Genomic DNA, 8,950 nt, shown 5'->3' on the forward strand with positions numbered 1-8,950 from the left:
AGAGAATTATTAATTTTTAAACTTTCTTTTAAATCATGAACATGGTTAAAAAGGAAAGTTTCTTAAAATTTAAAATCCTCCTTTAATCAACAAATAAGGAAAGATTTCAAATTTTAAACTCTCTTGTAGATGATTTACAAATAAGGAAAGTTTTTACCAAAAATTAAATCCATCCTTTTAAACTACAAATAAGGAAAGAGATTAATCTCTTCTCTTAATCTTTTGTAGAAAGCTATAAAAGGAAATTTTTAATTTTTAAACTCTCTTTTAAAAACATGATATCCACATAAGAAATAATTTTAATAAAAATCCTTTTTAATATTCTAGTGGCCAACCACCTAAGCTTGGGACCCAAGCTTTGGCCGGCCACCTACATGGCTCATCCACTTGGTCTTGGCTGGCCCTAGCTTGGGTTCCAAGCTAGCTTGGCCGGCCCCATTGGATGGGTAAGAAGGTGGGTATGCGGTGGGTATAAATCTCTATATACTAGAGGCTACGATAGGGACCGAGAGGAGGAATTGGTTTTGGTCTCCCGATGAAATTAAGCATCCCGTGTTCACCTCGAACACACAACTTAATTTCATCAATAATAATTCATTCCACTAAAGAACTATTATTGAACTACCGCACCAATCCCAAATTACATTTTGGGCTCCTTCTTATTATGAGTGTGTTAGTCTCCCTGTATTTAAGATAACAAATGTCCACTAATTAAGTAAGTTACTGACAACTCACTTAATTAATATCTAGCTCCAAGAGTAGTACCACTCAACTTCATCGTCATGTTGGACTAAGTCCACCTGCAGGGTTTAACATGACAATCCTTATGAGCTCCTCTTGGGGACATTCTCAACCTAGATCACTAGGACACAGTTTCCTTCTATAATCAACAACACACACTATAAGTGACATCATTTCCCAACTTATCGGGCTTATTGATTTATCGAACTAAATCTCACCCATTGATAAATTAAAGAAATAAATATCAAATATATGTGCTTGTTATTATATTAGGATTAAGAGCACACACTTCCATAATAACTGAGGTTTTTATTCCTTCATAAAGTCAGTATAAAAGGAACGACCTCAAATGGTCCTACTCAATACACTCTAAGTGTATTAGTGTAATTATATAGTTAAGATAAACTAATACCTAATTATACTACGACTTTCCAATGGTTTGTTCCTTTCCATCTTAGTCGTGAGCTACTGTTTATAATTTATAATGAAACCGATAACATGATCTTCTGTGTGTGACACCACACACCATGTTATCTACAATATAAATTAATTGAACAACTACATTTATCATAAATGTAGACATTTGACCAATGTGATTCTTATTTCTAGATAAATGTTTTATACCAACAGCTAGGCTTTTAGTATACACTCTAACAAAAGGAGGAGAGAAATATTAACATTAAGTTAAACATATAACTTGTGATTAAGGGGGAGCGTAAGGGAGATTTTGTTGTCAAATTATTTTACTTATGCATAAGTTCTTTTAATTGTTTCACTTATACTCATGCTTAAGTTCTATACATTATTGTTATATTTTACTTAACTTGGAACCAGGTTGTCATAATCAAAAAAGGGGGGAGATTGTTGGTGCAGGGAGCACCAGATGATCGAACCTAAGTTTTGATTATGATAAAGGGTCCAATGTTAAAGTTACTTGTCATCTAACAAGTTTGAATGAGATTGCAGGAAGTCTTAAATGTTCTTAGGAAAAAGTCCTAGTGGATTTTAGGCAGGTTGAAAACCCTAGGAGGAGGTAACCCTAGGTCCTAGGGGGTGGTAACCCTAGGTAATGGAAAGTCTTAACTACGGTTAGGCAAGGAGAAGTCTTTGCGGGTCGAGCATTTTGAGTGAAATTCTAGAGTTGGGGACTCTAGGTGAAAATCCTGGTGTTTGCGGACCATGTGGAAGTTTGGATGGGTCATGGAGTGGACGCTCAGCATGAAAACCTGAAGTCTCAAACGCTGACCAAAAGTCTAGACAGTCATGGAGGACCATTTTGGAAAAATGTAAACTCTCTTGAGAGGAATAAGTGAGGACATGTTCCTCGAAGAGGGAACAGTGGATGTCAGTTTGACCTAGAGTTTCAGCGAAACTCAAAGTCAGAACCAGACAGTTCGAGGCTGTCAAATTCATATTATATATATATTGTTTATTGCCTGGACTAACTTTATTTTATAGGAAATAAGGAGGCTGAAAAAGTTGGTTCGGGCGCTCGGAGTTGGTTCGGTGGCTTGGACCAGGCTCATCCCAGGCAGGCCGTGGGTGCCTAGGTGGTCTGAGCACCCAGACTCGGTCCAGGTGCCCGAACCCCCATAAGTTAATGTCGAGCACGTTGATTGGCCGAGCCACATGGTCCAAGCATCTGGAGGGGTTCTAGGCGCCCAGAAAAACTTATATAAGTAGCATTTGACTAGGGGCTAATAATAACAATATTCTGAATGACTTCTGCTCTTGTGCGCTGCTAAAAAAATACTTCCACAATGCCTAGAAGCTTTGACAATGATTCTACTAAAGATTTCATCTTACAAAGTTATCAGTATTATTTAATTTTTAAATTACTTATAATCAATTAAGACTATACTTGTACTTTTATTGATTGATTAGTGATTGCCCATCAAAAGCACTCTCATGTGCGGGTCTTGGAGTAAGAGTCGCATAGGTTTTGAACCAAGTAACTCCTGGTGTTTGCGACTGTGTTGTTTTCTTTCTTTCTTGCCTATTTCTATTCCGCTGCATTTTACTTGAACGTTTTTAAATGAACGTAAAAGTCATGAGCACTATTCACCCCCTCTAGCGCAATGATCCTACACTTTCCTCATGCATTGAAATAAAGCCTTAGATATTTCAAATCTCTCATGCCTTGCCTATCCTTGATACAATTGTTTAAGATGTTCAACCATATCATAAACATCCATGTTCTCATGTTGCTTCTAAAACTTAGAGTTTATGGTAGCAAGCATAAGACATGACATATCTAATGCATCATCTTGATGCTTCTTATAACCATCCTTATCATCACAAGTGGTAGTGGTGGCGGGTGGTTCAGGAATAACTTACCCTAGGACGTATAGTTTTCGTTTTTACTTGAGGATAATTCTCAAATTTCAGTACTAGTCTAAGAAATTAGTTCCATTGAGCTTATCCTTAACAAGGAGAGATCGCAGAGAGAGAGAGAGTATTTGATGTACTAGATGATATGATTATCTAATAATAAAATGTAGAAATAAGTATCATATTTAGCTCATTTAATTAGGTTTTTAATTAAATGAGTCTCCCATTGAATTAGAAAGCCTGCTAGGAGCAAGCAATAACATTTGAGTGGGGCAAGATCTATATTATGTCTCATCTTGAGTTAGCTTTGGCTAATCTCCTAAGACTTAGTATAACTTAGGTAGGTAATGCTTACCAATTACATCATATGTAACTCTTGTATAGTTAGGTGAACAAGACTATTTGTTCATTTGTCCATCTTATAAAATCCATATTATAACTCATCTTGAGTTAGCTTTGGCTAATCGCCCAAGACTAGTATAATTTGAATTATATCATATGACATATGCCTCTAAGTTCTTAATTCAATTGAGGTAACTTAGTTAAATCACACCCAAAGTCTAATAGTCGGACATCACAATTATCCCGTCATACTCTATCAAAATAAATCAAGTCACTTTGCTTTGGTAAAACTTATGAAGAGTTTGCTGTAAAAGGTTACACCAATGCTAGATTTCAAACTGATAAGAATGATTATAGATCGCAGTCAGAGTATGTATTTTGCTTAAATGGTAGTGCTATGAGCTGGAAGAGTTTAAAGCAAGACACAATTGCTGATTCTACAACAGAGGCTGAGTGCATTGTTGCCTCATCTACAGCAAAAGAGGTTGTTTGGATTAGGAAGTTTATTGTAGAGTTTGGTGTTGTTCCTAGTATAGCGAACCCAATAGACCTTTATTGTGATAACAATAGGGTTACTACACAGGATAAGGAACCTCACTCTCATCAGTGATCTAAACACATACTACGGTGATTCCATCTCATACAAGAGATCATTGAAAGAGGAGATGTGAGGATATGCAGAGTACTAACTGATGCTAACATTGCGGATCCTTTGACCAAGGCTTTGGCACAGAGGAAGCATGATGGTCATATTAGGTCATTGGATATTAGATATTCAGTGATTGACACTAGTGCTAGTGGGAGATTGTTAGTATTAGCCCTAGTATCAATTATGAGATGATTGACAAGAGCACCTTTTGTATCATATTTAACTTATTAATAAAAAGAAAAGTTAGTATTATGTTTACTTCAATTCAGTGCCAAATGAATAAGTATAATAATGTCCTAGAGTAGGAGATTCTAATCTACATCATATCAATTAGTTGAATTGATAGTGAGATATTGTAGATATTTATAGAATCCTACTCTTAACTATTTTTTGTCAAGTATTAATATACAAGGACAATATTAATGCGTCAAGACGAGTATGTAGGTCAATGGATAACATAATCTCACAAGTCATGGATATGAAATATTAAGTTGACAAATATTAGAAAATATGTATTGAATGACCCACCATGAGCATGTTTCATGGATCATTATATGAGTGTCATAAATATTCTCATGTGACTATTGCTATAAATAGTCCTTAGACTTGAAGTCATTACGATTCCCTACATAAGGAGTTGTGTAACATCACCTGTAACAAGGTGGACTATAACTTTGATCACTGGATATGCAATAAGTTATGCAGAGGGATGTGAGTGATGTAGATGAGATCTATCCCTTCTATATGACAGAAGTGATATCTGTGTTCCCCTTGATTAGTAGGACACAAGAATCATCGCCATGCTAAAATGAGTCAATATGTAATATTGAGCTTATTTAATTGAGTGTGTCTACTTAAATATCAAGAAATACAAAGATTGATAGAGAATGACACAGTCTATGCCTCATTGATTAATCTAAATATCAAGGATAGAAAAATTAAGTCATATAAGATGATAAACACAGAAAGGTTAGGACGGATATTGACATTCTCATTACTTGGGTAGCAATGATATCTTGCTAGATATCACTCACTGTTTATGTATCTAAAATAGTTTTAGAGATATTGCCAATGTTACAAGAACCTATTGTGTCATACACAAAGAATAAGTTGATTTGGAGATAGGTTCATATGATGGATTATTGGATTACGTCTAATTCAAATTGGACTCATTAAGTTAGACTCAATTGGATCCAATTATTGAATTGAGTCTAATTCGAATTAAACTCATTGAGTCAATTTGGATTGATGATTAATGAGTTGGACTCATTAAGTGATTTGATAAATTTTAATTCATGAAGGAAGAGGAGTGTTCAATTTAGAATTGATTATGCATTGGATGAAGAGTGGTCAATTTTAAATTGCTCATACATTAGATTCATTGGATGAAGACAAATATTAATGTCAATTAAGGAAAATGACATTTAGGTAATTTCATGAATGAGTACAAAAGGGGTTTTGATTCATTTTCATGATAAATTTTTTGTGTTCTTGCTCTTTTTCTTCCCTCTTCCACTCTTGGCCGAAATCCACCAAAGGGGTTGCTAGTGCAACCTTTGGTTGATTTTCTTCTCCACTTCTTAAGTTCATGAGACGGACGGAAGACTTGTTCATGTGGATATCGAAAGAGGCATGAACATTTGATCATGCTGAGATTCTAGCTGTCGAGAGTTTGTGTTAATGCACCAAAGGTATAACTCCCTTTATTAAACTTAGTATGTGGTTTTCCTTTGCATGAATCTTCTGGAAAGAAACTTGTTTTTTCGCTGCGTTTTCTGCATATTTAGTGCTATAGTTCCTTACAGAAATGGAGACAAAACACACCTCGAAACTACACCAAGAAGAAGTAGAGGTTAGCCATGCCACTTGGCAAGGTCGTGCCTCCCTAGAGTTAAAACCCATTATATAATTATGACCCCTGGCATGGTTGTGTCCCTTACATTCAGAGTCATGTGACGTCCAGAGCCCAAAAGGGGCACGACTATGTGGATCTACACAATCATGCTTCCCATGTTATGAAGAGTACTTGATATAGTTATGCCCTATGACACGGTCGTGTCTCTCAACGGGCAAAGAATTGGAACCAGCCAAAGCCAGTAAAAAGGTGGTCATGTGGATCTACATGGCCATACCTCTCCTAACATGAAGAATGAGGACACGACCATGCTTTGAGGCACGCCTGTTCTTCCTTTGGCCCAGAATTTCAAGACACGGTTGTGTTTAGGGAACACGACCATGCCTCAGATCTAATCTTCCAAGACCTAGTCGTGCTAAGTTTACACGGCCATGACACGATCCATAAGTGTCTCATTCATCCATGTCTCACTTATAAATAATGGAGTTCTTCCCCCTTTCAGGGGGATGAGAGTTTCCCCTTGGGGGGGGGGGGGGGACTCAAGGTCAAGATCCACATTTTATCCATGTCATATTCGATGATCCAAGGTCATTTTCATCATCTCTATCTTCTCTGGACACAAGGATTGGATCTGAAGATCCGACATCACACTTGGATAAACTTTCCTTTTTCTTTTCTCTCTTGAATTGCTTAGGAATCTTGTAATCTTAATACTTTTAGATTCGATTGTCCTTGTCATGGACTAGATCCACTTGTTCTAGGATTAAGAGAGTAATTGTAATGTGAGATTGATGTAAACTCTGTAGATATGCCAAATTTGCTTCTAATAATGTGCTTATGCCTTGTATCCATTTCATTGAATGTGTGTGTGATGTGTTTATACTTAATTTCCATGTTTAATTGATTCGATATATAGATCACTCACTCCATAGAGGGGATGCCCTAAATTGTATAACCGTAGGGGGGCGTGATAGGGGGTAACCCTTTAACTAGACTTTCGAAGGTGTCATCTTGAAAGGGAGAGCAATTCTCTACATGGAAGAACCTAATTAGGTTTAATGGGTTGTTCCTTATTCTATGTTAATAGGTATATTATATAATCTAGGATCGTAAACCTAGGGAGCCCTAGGTGACAAAGGTGAATCCTTTAACTGGACATCATATGTTATCTCTAAGACCTAGGGACATCAGGTAATCAAGGGAGCAACACTTCGACATGACCATCGCAAGATAGTGTTAGTATTTAGTTAGACTTCCTATATTGCATAAGAAGAAAGGATAGGAGATGAGCAACCTATAACACTTTGATCAACATTACAATGAAACTGAACACCTAGAATACTCACCTTGACTTGCTTTCCTCAAAACTCTCTTTCTCTCTCTTATTCTCTCAACCTTAGTTCATAAGACTTCAACCAATATTTCGATCGTCTAGCTAGTTAGTCATGTGACCCCACTAGTACCATCAATCACTCTCAATATTTTATTACTTACGACAAAACAGTGTACTTGTAGTTCTATTAAAAAGTTTTTGGCATCGTTGCCAGGAATTATTTGACATTAGTGACGACCACTTAAGTTAGACTAGATGTTGTAAATATTTGTACATAGTTTGCACTTTTATTTTTGAACATTTAATTCTTATAGTTTTTATTTCTACACTTACATTCTTTTATATTCAGAAAATACAAACAAACTACTCTTGAATTATCTTTCTCTTGTATGCAAAGGCCTAATTCTGGAGGAGAAATATTACCTATTGGCCTGAGATTGAAAGGACCTTCAGAAGAAGGAAAATTATACAAAAGCAATAAGAGGAGCAAGCAAGACAAAACTTGGTAAACAAATCTCTCAAAGATTATGCAACATTATATGCTCGAGGTCAACAATCTAGTATCACCAGATCGACTATCAGAGCCAACAATTTGAGATTAAGCCTATAGTGATCACAATGGTCTACAACATCAGTTTGGTGGAGGCATACATGAGGAGCCAAAACTTCACTTGGAAGTTTTCTATGAAATTTGTGGAACAACAAGTATGAACGAGGTACTAGCTACTGGAGTAAGACTACTCCTATTTTGTTTTTCTTTGAGAGATAGAGCAACACTCTGGCTCACTTCTTTACCAGCAAATAATATTATATCTTGGGTGCAGTGTGAGCAAGCATTCCTAAACAAATTCTACCCACTGAGAAAAATAACATACATGAGAAATTAGATTGCTAACTTCAAACAGACTAATACAGAATCTCTCTATGAAGCATGAGATAGATTTAAAAGTATGCTCAAATCATGTCCACATCATGGATTGAAAAAATGGTTAGTGATCCACACTTTCTAAAATGGAATCAATTATCAGACTAAAGTGTCTCTAAACTCCGCATCTGGTGGAGCAACTATGAACAAAGGTCTAGATGAAGCTGAAAAGATAATAGAGTGTGGTGCTTAATCACCATCAATGGACATCAAAAAGAAGTGGAACTATATTTCCTAGAAATCTGATCAAAATGTCCAGAAAATATGGCCTTGATACTTTAAGTTTAATATCTGTGAAGGTTGATGCTTTATCTAAGAAGTTTGAGTTAATGGGTTCCAACTCGATGAACATAATTATAGGAGTTTATAACTCCTGTGGAGGGACGAAACATACTCAAGAAGTTTATCTACTTGGTACTGTTACTACACAACTAGCTCAGATTGAACAATGTGATGTAATTAGCAACTTCAATTCGAGACAAAATAATCCGTACTTTAACAGTTATAATCCCAGGTGGAGAAATCATCCTAACTTCTCTTACAAGAATAATCAAGAGCAAAGCTCTCAACCAGGTCAATAAAAGAGCTATCAACTGGGGTAACAATAGAACTTTTAGCCTCAACAACAACAGAGTTACCAACCATCAAGGACTGAAAAGCTTCTTGAGGAGATTTTAGCAAATCAACTTGAAATGAAGAATGCCATCAAGAAATTAAGCCAAAGGATGAAGAACTCTGAGAAACATATGAAGATACTAGATAACCAAGTTGTTA

The 8,950-nt window shown here is 36.1% G+C and overlaps 1 non-coding gene across 1 annotated transcript; it reads right to left on the bottom strand.

Annotated features, from left to right (window-relative positions):
- Positions 1 to 8,122: 8,122 nt before the first annotated feature.
- LOC122044552 lies at positions 8,123 to 8,230 on the bottom strand. Its single transcript, XR_006129588.1, has one exon. It is a non-coding gene; the product is annotated as a small nucleolar RNA R71 (small nucleolar RNA).
- Between the last annotated feature and the right edge of the window lie 720 nt (positions 8,231 to 8,950).

This window comes from Zingiber officinale, chromosome 2A (assembly GCF_018446385.1).
Source record: "Zingiber officinale cultivar Zhangliang chromosome 2A, Zo_v1.1, whole genome shotgun sequence".
Classification (NCBI taxonomy): domain Eukaryota; kingdom Viridiplantae; phylum Streptophyta; class Magnoliopsida; order Zingiberales; family Zingiberaceae; genus Zingiber; species Zingiber officinale.